The 18,994-nt window shown below is 37.4% G+C and overlaps 1 long non-coding RNA gene across 1 annotated transcript; it reads left to right on the top strand.

Annotated features, from left to right (window-relative positions):
- The first annotated feature begins 394 nt into the window (after window positions 1-394).
- Window positions 395-17,911, top strand: LOC126334518 (uncharacterized). The gene is made up of 2 exons (XR_007564746.1): window positions 395-518; window positions 17,788-17,911. It is a non-coding gene; the product is annotated as an uncharacterized LOC126334518 (long non-coding RNA).
- The last annotated feature ends 1,083 nt before the right edge of the window (window positions 17,912-18,994 follow it).

Raw genomic sequence — 18,994 nt, forward strand, 5'->3', positions numbered from 1 at the left:
ACAGACCTATTTTTTCAATATTATTCTAATGAACAAATATATAAACTGACCACTTTATAACTGTCCACAAATGTCCTTTTCTCTCTGCAAATAATATTCCCTCTGCAAATAATATAAACACTAAAATCAATCATTTACTGTACATGATGCAACTGTTTGAGACACCAAACTTGGATGTAAACAGCTAGCAACATGAAGCAAAGATTCATAACACATAATTCCTTACTCTCCCAACAGATGGCATACACTACTTGCACAGCTGCTCTTGCCTGTGTGACATATCTGTCCCAACATGCAGCTTAGAAATATATTTTCAGATATGAGATTCACAAAGAGAAAAGTGGTATGTGCCATTTGTGGCACAGTATGTGGTAAGGGGTTACGTAGTGTGTTCCTTGTAGCCCAGGGGGCCGTGTAGTGTCCCTTTTGTAATATTCACCATTATCGAGGTGAAACATAAATAAAAATGACTGTATGTGACTCACAATGAATTGCAAACATCGATTTATCTGCGAAAGGTAATAACAATTAACTGTAAAAATATACAATATAGAACGATAGATGTAGAAAATACATTATTTTTATTGTATGAGATTATAATGTGTAACTCATTAAAATAAGTATTATCATCTTTGTAAGAGTATAAAACACAATGCTATGTTCATTCTTCTATCTAATCTGTTTTGTTCTGTTCATTATGGTGTTAGTTGGAATAAGGTACACAAGTTATTGTGCTGCGCTAGCATTCTGTCGTGACGTAATTGCAAATATTTAATGGTTTAAACTGTGTCCTAGTAAGAATATATTAATATAAAGTGATCTCCGTGTGTTATTTCAAGAACCTACGCCACATTTATCTTATGAAAAGAATATTTAATGAAAATTATTTAGAAAGTTTCCAGCTGCTGCGGAGCGAGTAACAGTGGTCTCTTACTTTTAACAATTGGCCGCCATTACGCGGTACATTTATATATATATGATAGCCGGAGCGGAAGAAATTATGTTAAAATATTCAGTGAGATTGATTGAAGGAATCCAGTGAAATAATTTTATTAAAACATGTCTATTTTCTGTGATAGTAATAATTTCAGAGCTGAGTAATACTAAGCTATTGCATTTACAGTAATTTGTAGGGAGCCTGGCGCTTGGTAAAAGCAGATACAATACGTAATTGGCAACCAACGAAATTCTTTATTTTGCTTATTATATCTCTTTTGTAATTTGTTTTTTAAAGCTAAACGTAAAAACTAACTTAACTAAAAATCAATAACAGATCACGATAAATCAAAGGACAAACAAATTTACTAGAAGAGTGTTTCTTGTAAATAAATAGTTACATTATTTTTTTAAAGATATATAATACCTCCTAAACTTTTTGTTTCTCTTTGATCTTGCTACAGCTTTACATGACGTGCTTTCCTTTCTGCACAAGAATCTATTACCTCACCAAATTTCGTCAAATGTTTTGCTACATGAATAATCGAAATTTCGTTATCTAATATTGGAAAAGCTGTTAATACAAATAATACCCAAGACTGGTGTGGTTTCTCGATCTGATTACATCTATTTCGTCACTGTATGCTACATAAAACAAAATAGGCCTTTCTAATATTGCAGCAATTTTGTAACACACACCAAATAAGCGAGACTCTTTTGGCACAAATGGTCATTTTTGTAACACGAACTACCAATACCAAATGCCTATTAGGCCTGCTACAAGCAGTTGCACATTTCATTCATACCCACGAGTTTCTCAAGCATGAGATCGGAAAGTAGTATTAAGAAATTTTTATATAAATTTGGAATCGTCTTATTCTTCCATTGTGTGATGTCCCCGTTTCTTCTGCTTCCTCGTTCTAACAATCTTGTCATCTGGTGATGTTGGGTAGCTATTCCTGCCATTGTCAAAATTTATTTGCCGATTAACTACACTATCCCGGTTAGAATCTTCGGTTTAGTTACGCCGCGATTATTCTGCAGTTAAGCGTTGTTACATATTCGTAGAAAACGTTTTCTACGTTACTTCCAATATAGAACTTAAGCGGCTGCTGGTCGGTCCTTACTAGTGTAGCGATCTGGCCAAAAATTTTGTCAAAATTTCATTTTCTTGGATACAACGAGAAGATAATAGTAATCTTTCTGACTTGTTATTCCTGTAGTCGTTTATTTCCATTCTGGTAGACTGAATCTATGGAGTTTGCTAGTAATTATAACAACGCTGATCATTCGGAAACCCAATCAACCATATAGTAGCATTCATCCGTTCGGCTTTACGCCCCTCAGCTCGTATAGCCCCATCCCCTTTTGTCTGCGGAAAATTTATTTCTAGATGCGACGAGGATTCTCCTGACAGAGATATCACGTACACGCATTCAAAAATCAACTTTAATTCATTCAGAAATGAACTTAAAACGTGTTCAAGAACCAAGAGGGGTGCGTTTCAAAATCATATAAATGATCGATAGATCGAAGTGCACTGGATGCTAGGCACTTTGTGAAACAAGTTTTTTTCCCTCGAGAATATGAATTTGGCGCCACCTTTTCCCGATAGCATCTAGCTGCGACTGCTTGCACAGCCAACAGGCACATTCCTGTAGCAGCCAGAAGCGGAAGAATCTACTACTCAGACGCGACTAACACTGCATGCGCATGAGCCCGCTCGTAACTGCTAACACGAATCAAATGTAAACAGCTGCGACTTCACGCTCATCGGAGGGAATTTATTGTTATGAAGTATTGCATAGTCTTCCTAAAGCCTTTGACACATTTGCTGTTGGCAGACGCTTGCATGAGGACTGTGTGTCGTTGTCTATGGCGCATTTCCTTTACAATTTAATTTATTTTACTTTTTTCTCTCGTTTGTTTTATTGTTGAAGTATTAATTAGCAGAAGCGGGATACAGTAATATCCTTTGTTAGAATAACTGTTCTTACCCGTCAAAATTACAAAAAATTACTGAAAACTAAAACAACGAAAAATTCCCGCGCTTTTCCCGGATGAAAAAATCCGCGGGTCGTATACACCCTGTTTTAATTACCGTATGAACATCTTCATTTGTTCTCGTTCCTTCTTTATATAATTCTTTTCTTACTCGGAATTTTTGTGAATGAATTTAATTAAATTTATCTATTACAATACTTCAATATTTGAAGAGGTCTCACTATCGTTTTAAAGACGAAATAATCTATATACATTGACTGTACAATGGCGCCAGAAACTTCTTTTTCAATACAAAATGCGCATTTTTTACGGCACTCGCACTACAAACACTTAAAACATACCCTAAATTCCAACTGTATTATTAACAAAGTAAACGAATCTAAACAAAATGTGGAGCTATAATTAAAACGAAATTCAAGCAAAATGAATACAAACAGCGAATACAGTAACATGGACGAAAAGAAAAATGGAACGATAAAACGAAAGAAATTAAATCACATGAACAAAGATTTCAAGCGGAAAAAGAATGACAGGATGAAAAACGAGAGCAAATGAAGTTGATTAAAATGATGTGACAAAGGAATAGAAATAAAAAATATCTTTACACCAATTAATTGAATATAAACTCACTGAACGTGAAGGTCTTGCCCTATCCATTTTACCCTTAACCAGTCAATGGAATTCAGCTCTTTTTAATGCCGTCGTGCATCACGCAGAATTCCGACATTTTTGTTTATGACTCTCAAACGAGAACCCAGAATGCTGTGAGGCGTTTGATCCTACTACATAACCGGATGGAAGGTCTCACAAAGACGACCCCACTGCTATGGACCTCTCCGTGTTTTAATTGAGTATACTATTATATTTTAATTGATTAATATGTGGTGAAAGGTCGTACATCAGTTAAACTAACACACTACCTTGTTTCCCAAAGTTTTAAAATGTTTATACAATTGAAAATAAACTATATTGTTATGTATTGTATTTTAAACTAAGGACTATTAAATTCAGTTTCCTGACAGCCACTGGGTATGTACAGCTGGTGCAGCACTCTGAGCAGTGTGTTGAAGTACCACTGTGATAAGTGGTTTCTTGTTCTATTCCTACGCAATTTACAAAACAGCTGTTATATTTTTACCTCTACGGCGCCTGTCTTACATTTTAGGCACCTGAATGATTGTAGAATAACTGCACATAGGCCAAAAGCTCTGGAAGCAACTGACTTTATATTCCTTAGGGAAAAGGCACAAAATCCACAGTAACTGTGAGATACTCTGTTGGAACAAAGAGAATATAAACACAATACTTTATGTGCAGCAAGCACTGACATGCCCCTCCGTCTGTAATAAATAATGACACCATACTGATTTGGTTCTGTTTCACTATTACAGAACTACAACTTTCATCTTTATTAGTACATTATGAGGTGTGAGGTGCTTGAAATTAATGGTAGAAATGTGATTGTAAACTTTTATTATACTATGCAGATTACATTACATTTCACTTAACTGCACATGACAAAGATTCTCAGCAATTACTATGCCACTGAAAAGGTACCAGGCAATGTAATCAAATTAGTGAACCAAAATCTATCAATAGACATATTTATATGCATTAGTAGTGTCCGTTCGTAAAAGCAAACAAATTTCAAGATATATAAATCAGCTGTTGGGGACAAGATGAATGTGTGTGAAAGCTGAAGCCAGTTAAAGACATATGCCATTGTGATCACAATAACAAAAATATTAAATTAAAATACAAGATAGTTTATTCAGTAGTTGTCAATGAAGTATGGGGTTAGGCCAAAACAAGATCCGTAAAATGACAATATCTAGTTTTCGCGATAAGTACAACAAATGACAGATTATTGCCATAAGAGTAAACAAACTACTGTTATAAGATTTGTGTTCTTACTGTGCTTTTAAAACGTCGCCTGGAACCTATGGGGGCATAATTAAAACTAAAGGGTTGACAAATGGACAGAGTTGTTTGTTTTGATGACATTATGAATAGCAGGTCTGGATAAACAGTTGCAATTTTGTTTTTGCACATCATAATGGATTTTTATGTATATGCAGCTATTGGGTTCTGCTGATAATGATTACATACCACCCTAAAGCTGGTGACCACTCAAGAGCCTTAAGGGAACACAAAAATGACCACCATTATGTTCATCTTTTCGTCATTTCTACATTTTTTTGCATTACACAAGCTTTCATATGGAAAAACAATTATGACAGACTAATACTGCACATCAACAGAACACAATGTCAAATGCAGGTGTGTTCACATTACATAGTCAAAAATGGTTCAAATGGCTCTGAGCACTATGGGACTTAACATCTGTGGTCATCAGTCCCCTAGAACTTAGAACCTAACTAACCCAAGGACATCACACACATCCATGCTCGAGGCAGGATTCGAACCTGCGACCGTAGCAGTCGCGCGGTTCCGGACTGAGCGCCTAGAACCGCTAGACCACCGCGGCCAGAACTACATAGTCAACGTATCTTAACTTTGATTTCCTAGTACTTTACGATGGAAGTGAGGTTATGGCACATCATCCATGACACAAAAAGTCCGAATGTTTAATTTTCCACACTATAGAGCAGTGAAAAAACAGGGAAAAGTGTCATCCAAGTACTGATCTGCTCAACGCAATATGCAAGGTGGTCAGAAACAACTTGAAAAGCTTGTAAGGAGGTGCTAAGAAATAACTAATAAGAAAAAAATAGATATGTTGCAGTGTTTCAGACTTAATTAGCATTCCTGTTAACCAATCAGGCCATTACCGCCATAGATGCATTGCCAAACATGTTCTTAGTTTGGCTTCCTAAAATCGATACAAAAATTGAGACAGTAGTAATGATGGTACCTGAGCCAAAGGCTTGGCAGTCTAATGTGCTATTATTTACACTATGAGAAACACTTGACATCGTATTTGCTAAGCCACTTAAATTTGCAGACACAGCCTGATTGGTTAATTTCAATGCTAATTAACTTTGAAATGGTGCAACATACCGAATTTTTCCCAGCACAAACTATCCTACAACCCTGGTACAAGATTTTTATACCACCCTCTAGAAACATACAATCTCATCAAATGCTATTTAGAAAATGATATATAGCACTTGTTTAATAATACATTCTCTCTTTCCCAGCTGAATCATAAGCACAGCCAATTACTACAGGGGGGGAGGGGGGAGAATTGCGTTCAGTTTCTGGCTAGGCTGGAGATTTTATCCCATGTGACTGGGTGTCATATTATCATCAGTGACTTGCAAGTTCTCCCCCCCCCCTCTCCCTCCCAAAAAAAAAAAGACTTGCACTAGGTGGCGGAACAACCCGAAGAGGTGGGGGGCTTCCATCCAGTAATGCCATATGGTCGTTTTATTTAATTTTTCTTTCTTTCTTCAAATATATTAGTAAACATAACGTTTAAAAAGACCAAGCAATGAAAAATCCAGAATGGAATACAACAGTGTTATGAAAATGATACTTGCTACTCACCTTGTAGCAAAGAGGCTGGAGTCGCAGATAGGCACAGCAAAAAGAATGTCACAAAATAAGCTTTCAGTCAACAAAAGATGAACACACACGCACGCACGCACGCACGCACGCACGCACACACACACACACACACACACACACACACACACACACACACACACACACACACACACACACACAATACGGTGAGTAGAAACTATCCTTTTCATAATATTATTTTTTTTAAATCACTATTTTTTGCCACCAATGAAGCTAACTTTCAATTATTAATGAGAATTGTTTCATTTGTTTATGCTACATAAACTTTATTTGCCCAGAGATTTTAAAACCTAATTTCTTTTTCCTTTCAGGTAAGTAGGTTCGTAGAACTATTGTAAGGAAAATGACTTCCACACGGACACAAAAACAAAATTGAAAGATTAAAATTATATAAAAGCCCAATGTCCACCACTTTAACATGGATGTGCAACATGAATAGTTTTCATGTTAGTAAACAACACCTCTACTTACCCATAAACTTTAAAGTTCCTTCCCAAGAATTCTTTTTGTAATGGGGGAGATACTATATTGCTAAAATGCATTGCAGTATTGTCACATTATGTGAGATTGCATGCAAACTTACATTCATCATTTCAAAAATCACCTGTTTCTGAAGTTGGGGGACACTACCAACTTTTCTTCCTGCTGCATTCTTTTATTTTTTGCAGTCAGTAGGTTCTGTGAGAGTCATTACTGGCATTTTCCATTCATTAGTAATACTGAACATCTTTTGTGACTAACTTTGAAGACATGTGGGAGGTGCGTTTAAACAGAATTTACACTGTATCTGAAAGAATATCATACATATATGTCACAATAAATGTTACTAGATACGCTGATGCACAGGTGCCAGTATGATACTTCTTACATTTCTTTAAGCTTTCCCACTGATAGAAAACTCCCTCACCTTTCAGATTTCCATCTGGTACAGCGTTACAATTTTTTTTTCTTTCAATATTTCATCTGATAGCCGTACTGCCATGTTCAAGGTGCCAGGTGACAAAATTAAAACCACTTGACACAAAACTGTCAAGTGTAAATGCATGCGCATCAGAGAACTTTAAGCATCTAAGAATAAAACATAGCAAGCAGTCAACTGATTCACAGACACAAAGTTTAATCTATGACTGATGCTGTTTACGCTGACTGTGTTATGTGTGGTGTACACACATTTACTTCATAGTATTGTAGCAAACTGTTTTAATTCTGTCGCCTGTCTAACCTTGACTGTCGCATGATTATCTGCTGCAGTGTCTTAAGAAATAACACGTCTGGTTGCACACCCCAATGATGATAGAATCTGACACACTTCGTTTAATGATTTCTATACATTTCTTAAGGTCTTTGATTGCTGACCACAAATGTGGTTCAAATGGCTCTGAGCACTATGTGACGTAACGGAGGTCATCAGTCCCCTATAATTTAGAACTACTTAGAACTAGTTAAACCTAACTAACCAAAGGACATCACACACATCCATGCCAGAGGCAGGATTCGAACCTGCGACCGTAGCAGTCGCGCGGTTCCAGACTGTAGTGCCTGAAACCGTTTGGCCCCTCCGGCCGGCAGCATTGTGTATAACCCGTTGCCAGCGATGAGGAGGTCGTAGGGCACTCTTAGCAGTGCCAGTTGTGTTGACAGTTCGAGTGGTGCAGTCTATTGCTTGACAAATTTGTAGCAGTTCTGAAGTGAATGCTGTGAAGTGTTTTCTTCAGTTTAGAAACTGAGTTGAACTCACAAGGGCTTAAGGCAGGAGAGTGCAGTAGGTGGCATAGCACTTAGCAGCCCAATCGGTCAAACAAATCAGTAACAGCTTGCACTGTCAGTGTCCTGCAGAAAGTGTCATCACTTCTGTCTCTAAGCTGGTTGTAGGTTGTGTTCCAAAAATGAAAAGCATACACAATGCTTGTGACTACTTTGAAGGTCTAAATAAATAGTTGTCACTATTAAAGTTCCAACCCTTGTATTAATAGCATATACTTTCAGATGTAAATATTATTGCATTTACGTTTATGACCACTTGGAAATGTCGCATCAAAAGAGATTTATGTAAACTATCAAAACAGGACACTTTTCCAGCGACCAACTTATTGAATCTTCTCATCTTTTTAGAATTGTGTTCAAATGTTATAAATGCCAAAACACCCTAGGGCCAAGCTGGGAAACAACATGTAACAAAATTACTGCAATACTGTTCTGCTGTGGTCAGCGTGAAAAAAAAGCACCTGAAGGCATAATATTCCACTTAGAATATTTGCAAATAAAACGCCTCCCTTCAAATCCACCAAGTTGCCAGACTACACTGAGCAATGATGACATGAGACTCAATCTTTTCTGCTCTATGGTGACAGAGTTCATGCCAACACATCTTCAAAGTTACAGTGAAAGGTTTTAACTTCCCAAAGATGCTGATGATAAATTAACTAAATGTAGAAGATGTTGAACATATCATTGACACCCTTAAAATGAAATCTGATGAACACTTCAGAATTTTCAGTCACATGTATGTAAATTAATGCCACCTATTTTCATGTTCTGAATATTAATGATAAAAATTTGTATTTGTGTATTTGCGTTCAATGCATTCCTATACCACTAACCAAATTGCGACGAAACTTTGGTGTGAGATGTGAACACAGACATGAAGTTTTCTGTGGATATACGAACCGCCTACCCACCAGTGGTTGATTTGTGATTGTATGTTAATTTCTATGTAACAGTACCTCTGACGAGTGTTAGTGTTAAGGATGAGAAGACATGATATTAAAAAAAAAATTAAATAAATTCGATAAATACTGATAATATTGAATCCGCCATTTTTGGGGTGATTAAAACTGCTGCGTGACAGACAAGACACCATTTCATCACATAGAACTAGGATGGTGCTGCAAAGACACTGAAACTTGAAGGAATTTCTACCACCATTAGCACATGTTATTACTTGCTGCCTGTAAAAACTTACTGACAGTAAAACACCCTACGACTGAGGATTTGTGGAGACAACGAGCGATGAAAGCTATATACAAAAGCACAACCTGCAGCATTTTCATCCAAATTTGGTATACAAGTAACTCCTTCAATGTATAAAAATACTTGAAAAAGTCTGGTAAATTTCTGTGAAAGAATAGAAATCGCACCTTCATGGTGGTAGGCTTGATTATTGCAATGCCTGTATAAAGAATTGCAACAATGTACAACTTACATTCACTGTTGACAGGCACCTGAATTAAGTCAGTGTATCGATTGTGATTGAAAATTGAGAGAACCGAGTTTCGTACTGATATTATACATTTTCATTTGAGGCTGGACTGCCACACAAATCCGTACACAATTGGATAAAGTTCACAGTGTGTCTGCACCATCATTGAAGACCATTTACTCTTGGATTAACAAATCTAAACATGGTCGTCCAACTGTAATCATCACAAAGGAAACCACCATGCTTCGGTAATGCAACACGGCCAAATAAAAATTTCAGAAATTGCCGAGACTTTAGATATCTCTATTAGTGAGTGCGTAATATCCAGGGTGGAGAATTGGCTATGAAGGTGTGTATAAGGTGGGTGCTGCAATTGCTCAGTTGACCAAAAGCACACACAGAACAACACTTCGACACACTATCTGGCAATGTTTAAATACAATACATGAGACTTTTTGCACCAATCTGTGACTGTTGATAAAACGTGGATCCATCATTACACACCAGAGAAGAAATGATAGTCAAAGGCTGGTGAAAGTACACTGAGGAAGGTAAAGACCATTCTGTCAGATGTTGACATGATGGCCAATGTTTTTTTGGGATTCCCAAAGAACAATCCTCACAGATCACTTGGAAAAACACACAACCACAACTTGACTCTACTATGCTTCGTTGCCGGTCACGATATCTGACCACTGTGGGATCAGTGGTGTGCTGACCACATGCCCTTCCATATCCATTTCCAGTGATGACTTAGAGCTGATGATGACACAGTGGCCGGTTAGTACTGTTGGGTCTTCAAGGCCTGTCTGCACGTTTCTTTTTTTTATTTTTTTATTATTATTATGGTTCATTGCTGAATTGTTTGGAACTTGCATTAGCTGGAAAACGAAGGTTGGCATGGAAAAAGTGCTTTTTCAAAAGGATAATGCACCATTCTGCACATCCGCGATAACAATAACAAAAGTACATGAATTAGTTACTCATCCATACTATTCATCAAATTTAGCCCCATGTGTCTTCTCGCGGTTCCTGAACTTGAAACTTATGATTGCTGGGAGATGAAATGATAGTTACAGTCAATGAGTATTTTGCAAAGTTTGACAGACCCTATTTTTCGATGGGATGCCGGAGGAACACTGGACCAAGTGTATATCCCTCAAAGGAGACTGCCAAACCAAGCTTGTACTCTTACTACAAATAGGTTAGCTGTTTTAGTGAGAGGATTTGACAAGTGTATAAGTCAAAAACAGCTTGTTGCTATTTTCTTCCAATAAATAGTTCACCTGGAACACAAAGAATATAGTGCAATCTGCCTCTCATTTATGTTGTTCAATGCACTGAACACAACTTGAGAATGAGCACTGCACTGTGCCAACAATACTGCCAGCATGTTTTGGGGCCAAAAGTCATACCATATGGCTCAATCTCACAGATATGTCCCGATATCCTCTACAGATGCAATGTGTAAAATGTCGAGAATCAGTTATCAACAAATTTTTCTCAAAACAACAATCAGTGACCAGCAGAATACAAATCTCCTCAGAAAACAAATGAAACTGCTAAGTGAAATTAGTCGCCATATTTTCCACTTAGTCTAGTCAGTGTAAGAGGATAAAAGGTTTTGCACTGCTCATTTTCGACCATTTCAAAAATTTTCAGCCAAGTTCACTGGGCTTAATTGGCACTGTTTTGAAGACTACCCAATTTCTAAATAATTATCAATATAAATTTGTAATAGAATAATCCAAATTATTTGTGGCTCCATGTCTTAAGTGATGGTGTTCTGTGAGGACTCATTCCATTGTAAACAAACCCACTTCAGTACACAAAACACTAGACACAGCTGCGAAATTAATGACATGATTAAACATTATAATTTTCTAGAAGATTTCACTTGATATTAATCACTAGTCAGTCAACTTGCTTACAGCACAACTCCAGAATGTGATACTGTTACAACATATGATGATAGTAGTAGGCACAGTCAGTCAAAATGTTGGTGTGTCATGGAACCACCTACTGACAGTACGTCATGAGCAGGGAAGGTGCATTGCATGTCACAGTGTCTGGCATTAGCACAATAGTGCAGGGCAATCCAATATTTTCTGGATATACATCTGTGTTGCTCTTCCACAACACGACTTGACATCTTGCTCGATGTCACAATCACTCATGTTTAAAGCAACACATAACAAGTGCCCCCACCTCAAATTCTACTACATACATTATGTTCCCACCAAGATGTATTCTATGGTAATGCACACAAGACAAGACTTGGGGTAATGGCTTTTAGCACATGGGGCAGTTTACCAAGTCACACTACAATGCAGTGTTACCTACAGCACACACTCGGTTGGGGGTGGAGAGGGGGGCAAAGTGCACTAGGGGTTTATTTCCATTTTACTGTAGGTACAGTGTTTAGCAATTGAAGTGCTCATAGTGTAAAGAAAAAGATAAGCATTACATTAGTAAGCAATAGCTGTAGCTTTTAGAGTACATAAATTTTTCAAGCCAGTAGCAGAAAAATATTCTCACTAAATGCTAGGGTAGTATAATTATGACTCGCACCAGATCCATACAGTTATCTTGTATACTGGATCTATGGAACATGAATGAATGAACAAAGCAGAAAACAGCTTTCCTGCACATGTGCCACTCCACCTGCCCATTTGCACCCACCATAATCAAAATACTAGCAACAATTTTAGTTTCTTAATGATCAATGAAAAATTATGTCTCTGTGTGTTTGTGTTCCTGAAAAGTATACGGAATATTTCCACACCATTGCCAACACATGGATTAGAAGTTGTATCTGAAGCATTTAAAAACTTATGATATCAGATAATGTGCTTCTCCCCTCACCAAATCAAACCGAAGTAGCCACTTTCAAACAATGGAAAATCCAGGATGGAATGTAATTATTGTTGTTACCTGTTTGTCAGTCCACTTAATCACCTGAAGAATGAATGCTTTCCTCATCAGGCTGATTATAGATGAGCCAGTCATTTACTGCTGTCACGTCTAGGATACTGTAAACGACATGCATCAGCCACCTCCTGCAAGCGTCCATTGTTGCATGTTAACAAATAATTTGATCTATGTCTACGTCACACTTTGGGACTTTGTAGAAGGTAAGAATTTCTAATTTCTTCTTCACTGTTACACTTAGTAGTAGAGTGCTGAGAAAGACTTATGATTAGTCCCTTGGTACATTATCCAATTATGGATTCCCAGTCTTTTTCAAGATGGAATATCAGAATTTTTGTTTGTGCAGATGGAATTTGTCAGATTTTGTTCACTGTTCTCACAACCAACATTTTCCTCTACTTAAGTTCCTTGGCAAACTGAAGGAATGTGAAGATGATTATTTAACAAGGAAGAACTTTAGAGTGCATCAGGTTGGTTTGGTATAAACTGAGTAAACCTATGCCTTGTTTTACTTTCAAGTAACTGCCCATGAACAGCAATATTTTCACCAGGGTGTACCAGCAGGGGAAATTTTGAACAAATTGGATGAATGTCTCAGAAATAAGTGGAACTTGTTAGCTAGAGTGCATACAGAGCTCAGGATGTTTGCTCATCAAAGTGGAAGAATCATTTCTGTTCATTTAAACTGTTTAATTTCATCCCTGGTAAAATTAGGCCCCAAAGAAAGAAACTAAGGTAACAAAAAGAAAAACCTTCAGCAAATCTATCAAAAGTGAAGTCCAACTAGCATTAATTTCATTCCAAGCCTTTGCTACTGCGTGCTCATACTTTACAGAACATATGTTCATTAAAGTCGGCGAGTCATCCACACAGTTGCAGGCATACACTATTGGCCTGCTCCCCCTTCCAGAAATTAAGTCGCCCTCCTTCCATATGACAGCTGAGATGGGGAGAACCCTACAGACAGTAACTGCTCTTCAGCCTCATTACTTTTACCGTCAGCTGACAAGTACAATCATCTGAATTCAGTAAACCACTTTTTAATTTAATTTCCATTCTGGTTAACTTCCATTCTTCTTCAGAGTACATAAAATACCTTCATTAATGACCATGCAGTCCAGTGTGGACACCTTTCCAACAAAGTGCCTATCATTTGAGGCACAGACTTAACCACAGCAAAATGTAGTGCAAGCACCTCTAATTCTGAGAACAATACTTGAGGGAGGGAGGGAGGGAGGGAGGGGGGATGGATGGATGGATGGATGGAGGGAGGGAGGGAGGGAGGGAGGGAGGGAGGGAGGGAGCCGCCAGGGGTCAACTGACCCTCCTATTCTCATCAGGGTGTATACATAGAGAAGAAATAAAAGTTCCCAGACTTTCCAGTTAAACACACACTTCTTTCTTGTTAAATAACACTATATTTTCCTCAGAGCTGTAAAATTTATCAAACCTTTAAATGGTAAAAGTTTTATACACTTGTGATGCATGTTTGTCAATCATAGCGCATCACATGACCTTGCCAGCCCATGAGAGCAGATATTCAGAGCATAGGGCACATGTTGTAGTCAGCCAATAGCAACATCACTTAAGTAACATGAACAACGATAGGAAAAATTCATGATTTAAATCAATATACAAATAGCACAGCTACAAGAAAGGCTAATGTTTCACATGTAATATTGGTCTTCTTTGTGTGTGGTACTTTAAGATATGTCAAACACAAACGTGCCAGTAACATTTTAATGACATATGGCTGGTCTCCTCGGCCCAAAAGTGTTCCAAGTGGCTCGGCCTCAAAGTGCTATGTTGAGTTAAAACATTCTGCGATGTAAGAAATCCATCGCACATTCTCACATGTATCACAATTAATCTTGCATGAAAGAAAATTTACTTTTAAAGTAACACTCCAAACCACCATTCGCAATATAGGTTCATTTGAGCAGTTACTAGAGACCACCAGAAAACAAGTGTTACTGCATAATGGCATCTATAATGATGTCCTCTTCTCATAACACCTTTGGTTGCATTCCTGTTTGGAATTTCGTGTGCACTATGTCATCATGTTGCGTGCAGCACTGTCTCATGCTCTGAGGGGACATGCACACAGTCATTGTATTGAATGGCAATTGTTTTTACTTGGGGCATTTATCATATCCTACTCAGATAAGGAATGCAAAATAAGAAGAGTCCTTGGCATAACATTCATTTCAAAACTAGACTCTACGACTCACAAGTACCCTAATATTTTGCCAAGTGGTGCCTTTATCATAGATTTTTTTAAATTAATGCAATACTCTTACGTAGCTTTTACAATCAGGTTTACATCCAAAAAGTGTTGCAGAAAGCTGGAAATACGTAATACAAAACTTTTGCAAAAATACAGACAGACATTTGTATAAACCAGAACTAAAAACAATAAGTTTTTCATGACTTGTTCAAGCTGTATAAAGAATTAACAAGGCTATCTGTGGAGCCAAGAAACTGACAACTCTTATTCGACTTGACAAGTAAATACAAAGCCTTGTAGGCACATACAATAATAAAACATAGTATGCTGCCAGCTTATAATTTACTGAAAAATGGCATTCTGTAAATATATGGGGGCAAACAACAGAAATTATGACAGTGTCAAGCCTAATGGAAGTATCCAAGTAGTGTTGAAACATGTCTTGAGAACAAAAACATTGTGTCTCAGGTACGACACACTTGAAAATTCTGCTCAAACTGTTAGTATATTTGAAATGGAACATCTTATTCCATACTACTGACCAAATTTGCCAGCTTTGTCATCTTCAAGTGAAAATTTACTAGTTTGTAAATATATGGCATTAAAAGAGAAAAACCAGGACATCAATGAATACCCCCAAAAGTAATGGAATTTTATAAACCATACATTGACAGCCTCAACAGAAAAGATTAATAAAAGCCATATTTCTTTAGTGACTGGCTAAAATAAAATAACTTCTCTGCAACACAATTAATGCTTGATTGCCAATAATGTGGAAATAAAACAAGAAAGCAAACTAGCAACATTTGTCTTTAGTAATAGTAGTAGTCGTTTTTGATCTCCCACACTTCCCTTCAACACTAAATTGGAGATCCCGTGATGTCTCAGTGTGTCTTATCAACTGAACCCTTATTCAGATTTTGTCACAATTTCTCTCCCCCAACCCCATCTCTCCAATTCCGTTCAGTACCACCTCAATAGTTACATTACCTACCTATCTAATCTTCAGCATTCATCTGCGGCACCACATTTCAAACTTTCTATTCTCTTCTTGTCTAAACTGTTTATCGCCCATGTCTCACTTCCATACATGGCTACATTCCATACAAATACCTTCAGAGAAGACTTCCTAACACTTAAATCTGTACTTGATGTTAACTTTCTCTCCTCTCAAATGCTTTTCTTGCCTTTGCCAATCTACATTTTATATCCTCTCTAATTTGACCATCATCCTTATTTTACCAGCCAAATAGCAAAATTCATTTACTGCTTTAAGTGTCATTTCCTAATCTAATTCCCTCAGCTTCATTTGATTTGATTCAACTACATTCGAGTATCCTTGTTTAGCTTTTGTTTATGTTAAATCTTATATTACCTTTCAGAACACTACCCATTCCGTTGCCACTGCTTTTCCAAGTCCTTTGCTATCTGACAGAATTACAATGACACTAGCAAATCCCAGAGCTTTTAATTCTTCTCCCTCAAGATTCCTTCTCAAAAAAATTTTCTTTGGTTTCTTTATTGATTGCTCAATGCATAAATTTAACATTGGGGATAGGCTACAACCCCTTGTCAACCACCACTTCCCTTTCATGTTTATCTACTCTTGCAACTGTCATCTGGCTTCTGTACAAGTTGTAAATAACCTTTCTCTCTCAGTATTTTACCCCTGCTACCTCCAGAACTTCAGAGATTACACAAGTCAACAACATCAAAAGCTTTCTCTAAGTCTGCAAGTACTTTAAATGTGAAGTTTATCTTTCCTTTACATATCTACTGTAAGTTGTACAGTAAGCAATGCTTCGTGTGTTCCCACATCTCTCCAGATTCCAAATTTATCTTCCCTGCAGTCAGCTATCAGTGTTTGCATTCTTCTATAGAGAACTTGGGAGCATTTTTGGAACCACGATGTAAACCGATAGTTCAGTGATATTTGCACCTGCCAGCAACTACTTTCTTTGGAACTGTCATTCTTACATTCGTCAAAGTCTTAGGGTATTTTGTCTGCCTCATACATCTTGAGCACCAGATGGACTGGTTTTGTTATGGCTGGCTCTCCCAAAGCTATCAGTAGTTCTGGCAGAATGTCATCTACTCCCAGGGCCTTGTTTCAACATAGGTCTCAATGCTCTGACAAATTATTCTCTCAGTGTGTCTCCCGTCTCATCTACATACTCTTCCATTTCTATAACGCTGACTGCGAGTTCACCTCCCCCTTCTTCAGATCCTTCTATATATTCCTCCCCTTTCCCTTCTTTGCACAGGATTGGTTTTCCATGTTAGCTCTTGATATTCACGACACTTCTTTTTTCTCTAAATCTCTCTAATTTTCCTATTGGCTTTATCTATCTTTCCCAAGTGATATTTGCTTCTTAACCTTTACCTAACATAGTGACAAACATGGGACACTATAACACCATAGTGCGGTCCATCTGACCTCTTAATTATAGGTGGGTGTAATGTTAACAATTTGAATCTCTTTGAAATTGTGTTTTACATATGGCAGTCTTTAATACAATACATTAACATCAAATAATTATTGATAAACTGAAATTCAGATATGTTTACTCAACATCTTGTAAACTAATACATTTATGTGATTTTCATAAGCTAAAAATGAAATTAATGCTTCAATAGATTTTGTATTTCTTGAACTAATGGAACAAAAAAGTAACTTTTTTACCTGAAAAAAATACTTCATGAAAAATCAGAGCCTTCCATATCACAACAGTGCTTGCAGGGCTGGGAATAGATGTAGCAAACACGCGAAGTCTTCCTTTTCTTGCTGGCTGAGTAGATTCTGCAAGTTTCCCTATTCCTAGGTCATTCTGCTTCCACTGCTTCGTCTGTTGGGAGCATCAGGGCCTAAAATCCAACGGGTCATTAGTTTTAACTCCTGCGGAAGTTATGGGTTCTGAGCTCATTTTTGCGTATGTTTCAGCACAAGACTACAGGCCAGCTCTTTCAGGAAGATACCTCTGTCGACAGGAGCTTCATCTGATCCACTCTTCTGAAGAACATATGCATTTACTGTGCTGGTGTCCAATAAACAGAATAAACACATCGACCAACGTCGAGTTCTTCGACTGCAGGAGTATATGGAGCACTTTTTGTTCAGTTCAACACCTCCTTTAGTGCCGCTGTACTATGATAATATTTCTGGTTTCTGAGAAGTCAGGTACTCAGTGGGGCTATGAAGCAGGGAAGAGAAGAACTGCTTTGTCTGTCTGCCACTTGTGGCAACAGAGTGGTGCCTTGTGCAAAACTGTACAAAGACTAACCAACTGGACTATGCTTATTTGGTTGGAAGGCTTGAGGAATCTCATTCTTTTTGAGAGTTCCAACAAAAAAAAATCCTGTTTTCCTTAACTCTTCTACAGCCTGTATTGAGCTGAACCAACTGTCAGCAGTAATGTTGCTATATCAGTTTCTTATCATTGTCTGGAACAGTATCGCCATCAGAGACTTTTCCAGTGTACATACACCCATTATAAAAGCAACTGGTCCTTGCATCACACAAGGAAATTATTTTTAAACCGTATTTAGTGGGCTTCTTTGGCATGTAGACCACAACTGAACATTTTCCACAGAAGGAAACTGCTTGCTCATCTACAGTAGCACAAGTACCTAAATTGAAATAATTTTTTGGGAATTTACATAATTTTTCTAAAGAGAAAAAGAGGCTGCTGCCATTTTGTTAACTTTGAGACAATCTTTTCTAGTTCATAAAGTCATCAAACTGCAAGCAGTTCCACATCAGGAAACGGTTCCTAGACACGACATTTGAAAATTTACCGACCTGAAACATCAGTTGAAAACGTATAATTTAAATTTTCATGGTTGGATTTAAAGACAGATATATCAGAAGCCCGAAAAAAACGCAAAACTTCATCCAAATCCAGGTTCTGAAGTTCAACTTTGCTTTTGTCAGGATAGTTCTGCCTGACGCAATCTATTTTAACATTCGTCCATAGTAGGATGCAATTCGAGAACTTCGACATCAACATAAAGATGCCATAATGAAAATGGTTCTTTTAGATCTCCTGTAGTCAATGTGGCGCATGGAAATTAAAGATAATATGGCAAGGAGTTCCAACAGCTCGTCATAAAATAGATCATTACTTTTATCAGAGTAATTTTCTGTTGCA

Source organism: Schistocerca gregaria, chromosome 2 (genome assembly GCF_023897955.1).
Source record: "Schistocerca gregaria isolate iqSchGreg1 chromosome 2, iqSchGreg1.2, whole genome shotgun sequence".
NCBI lineage: Eukaryota > Metazoa > Arthropoda > Insecta > Orthoptera > Acrididae > Schistocerca > Schistocerca gregaria.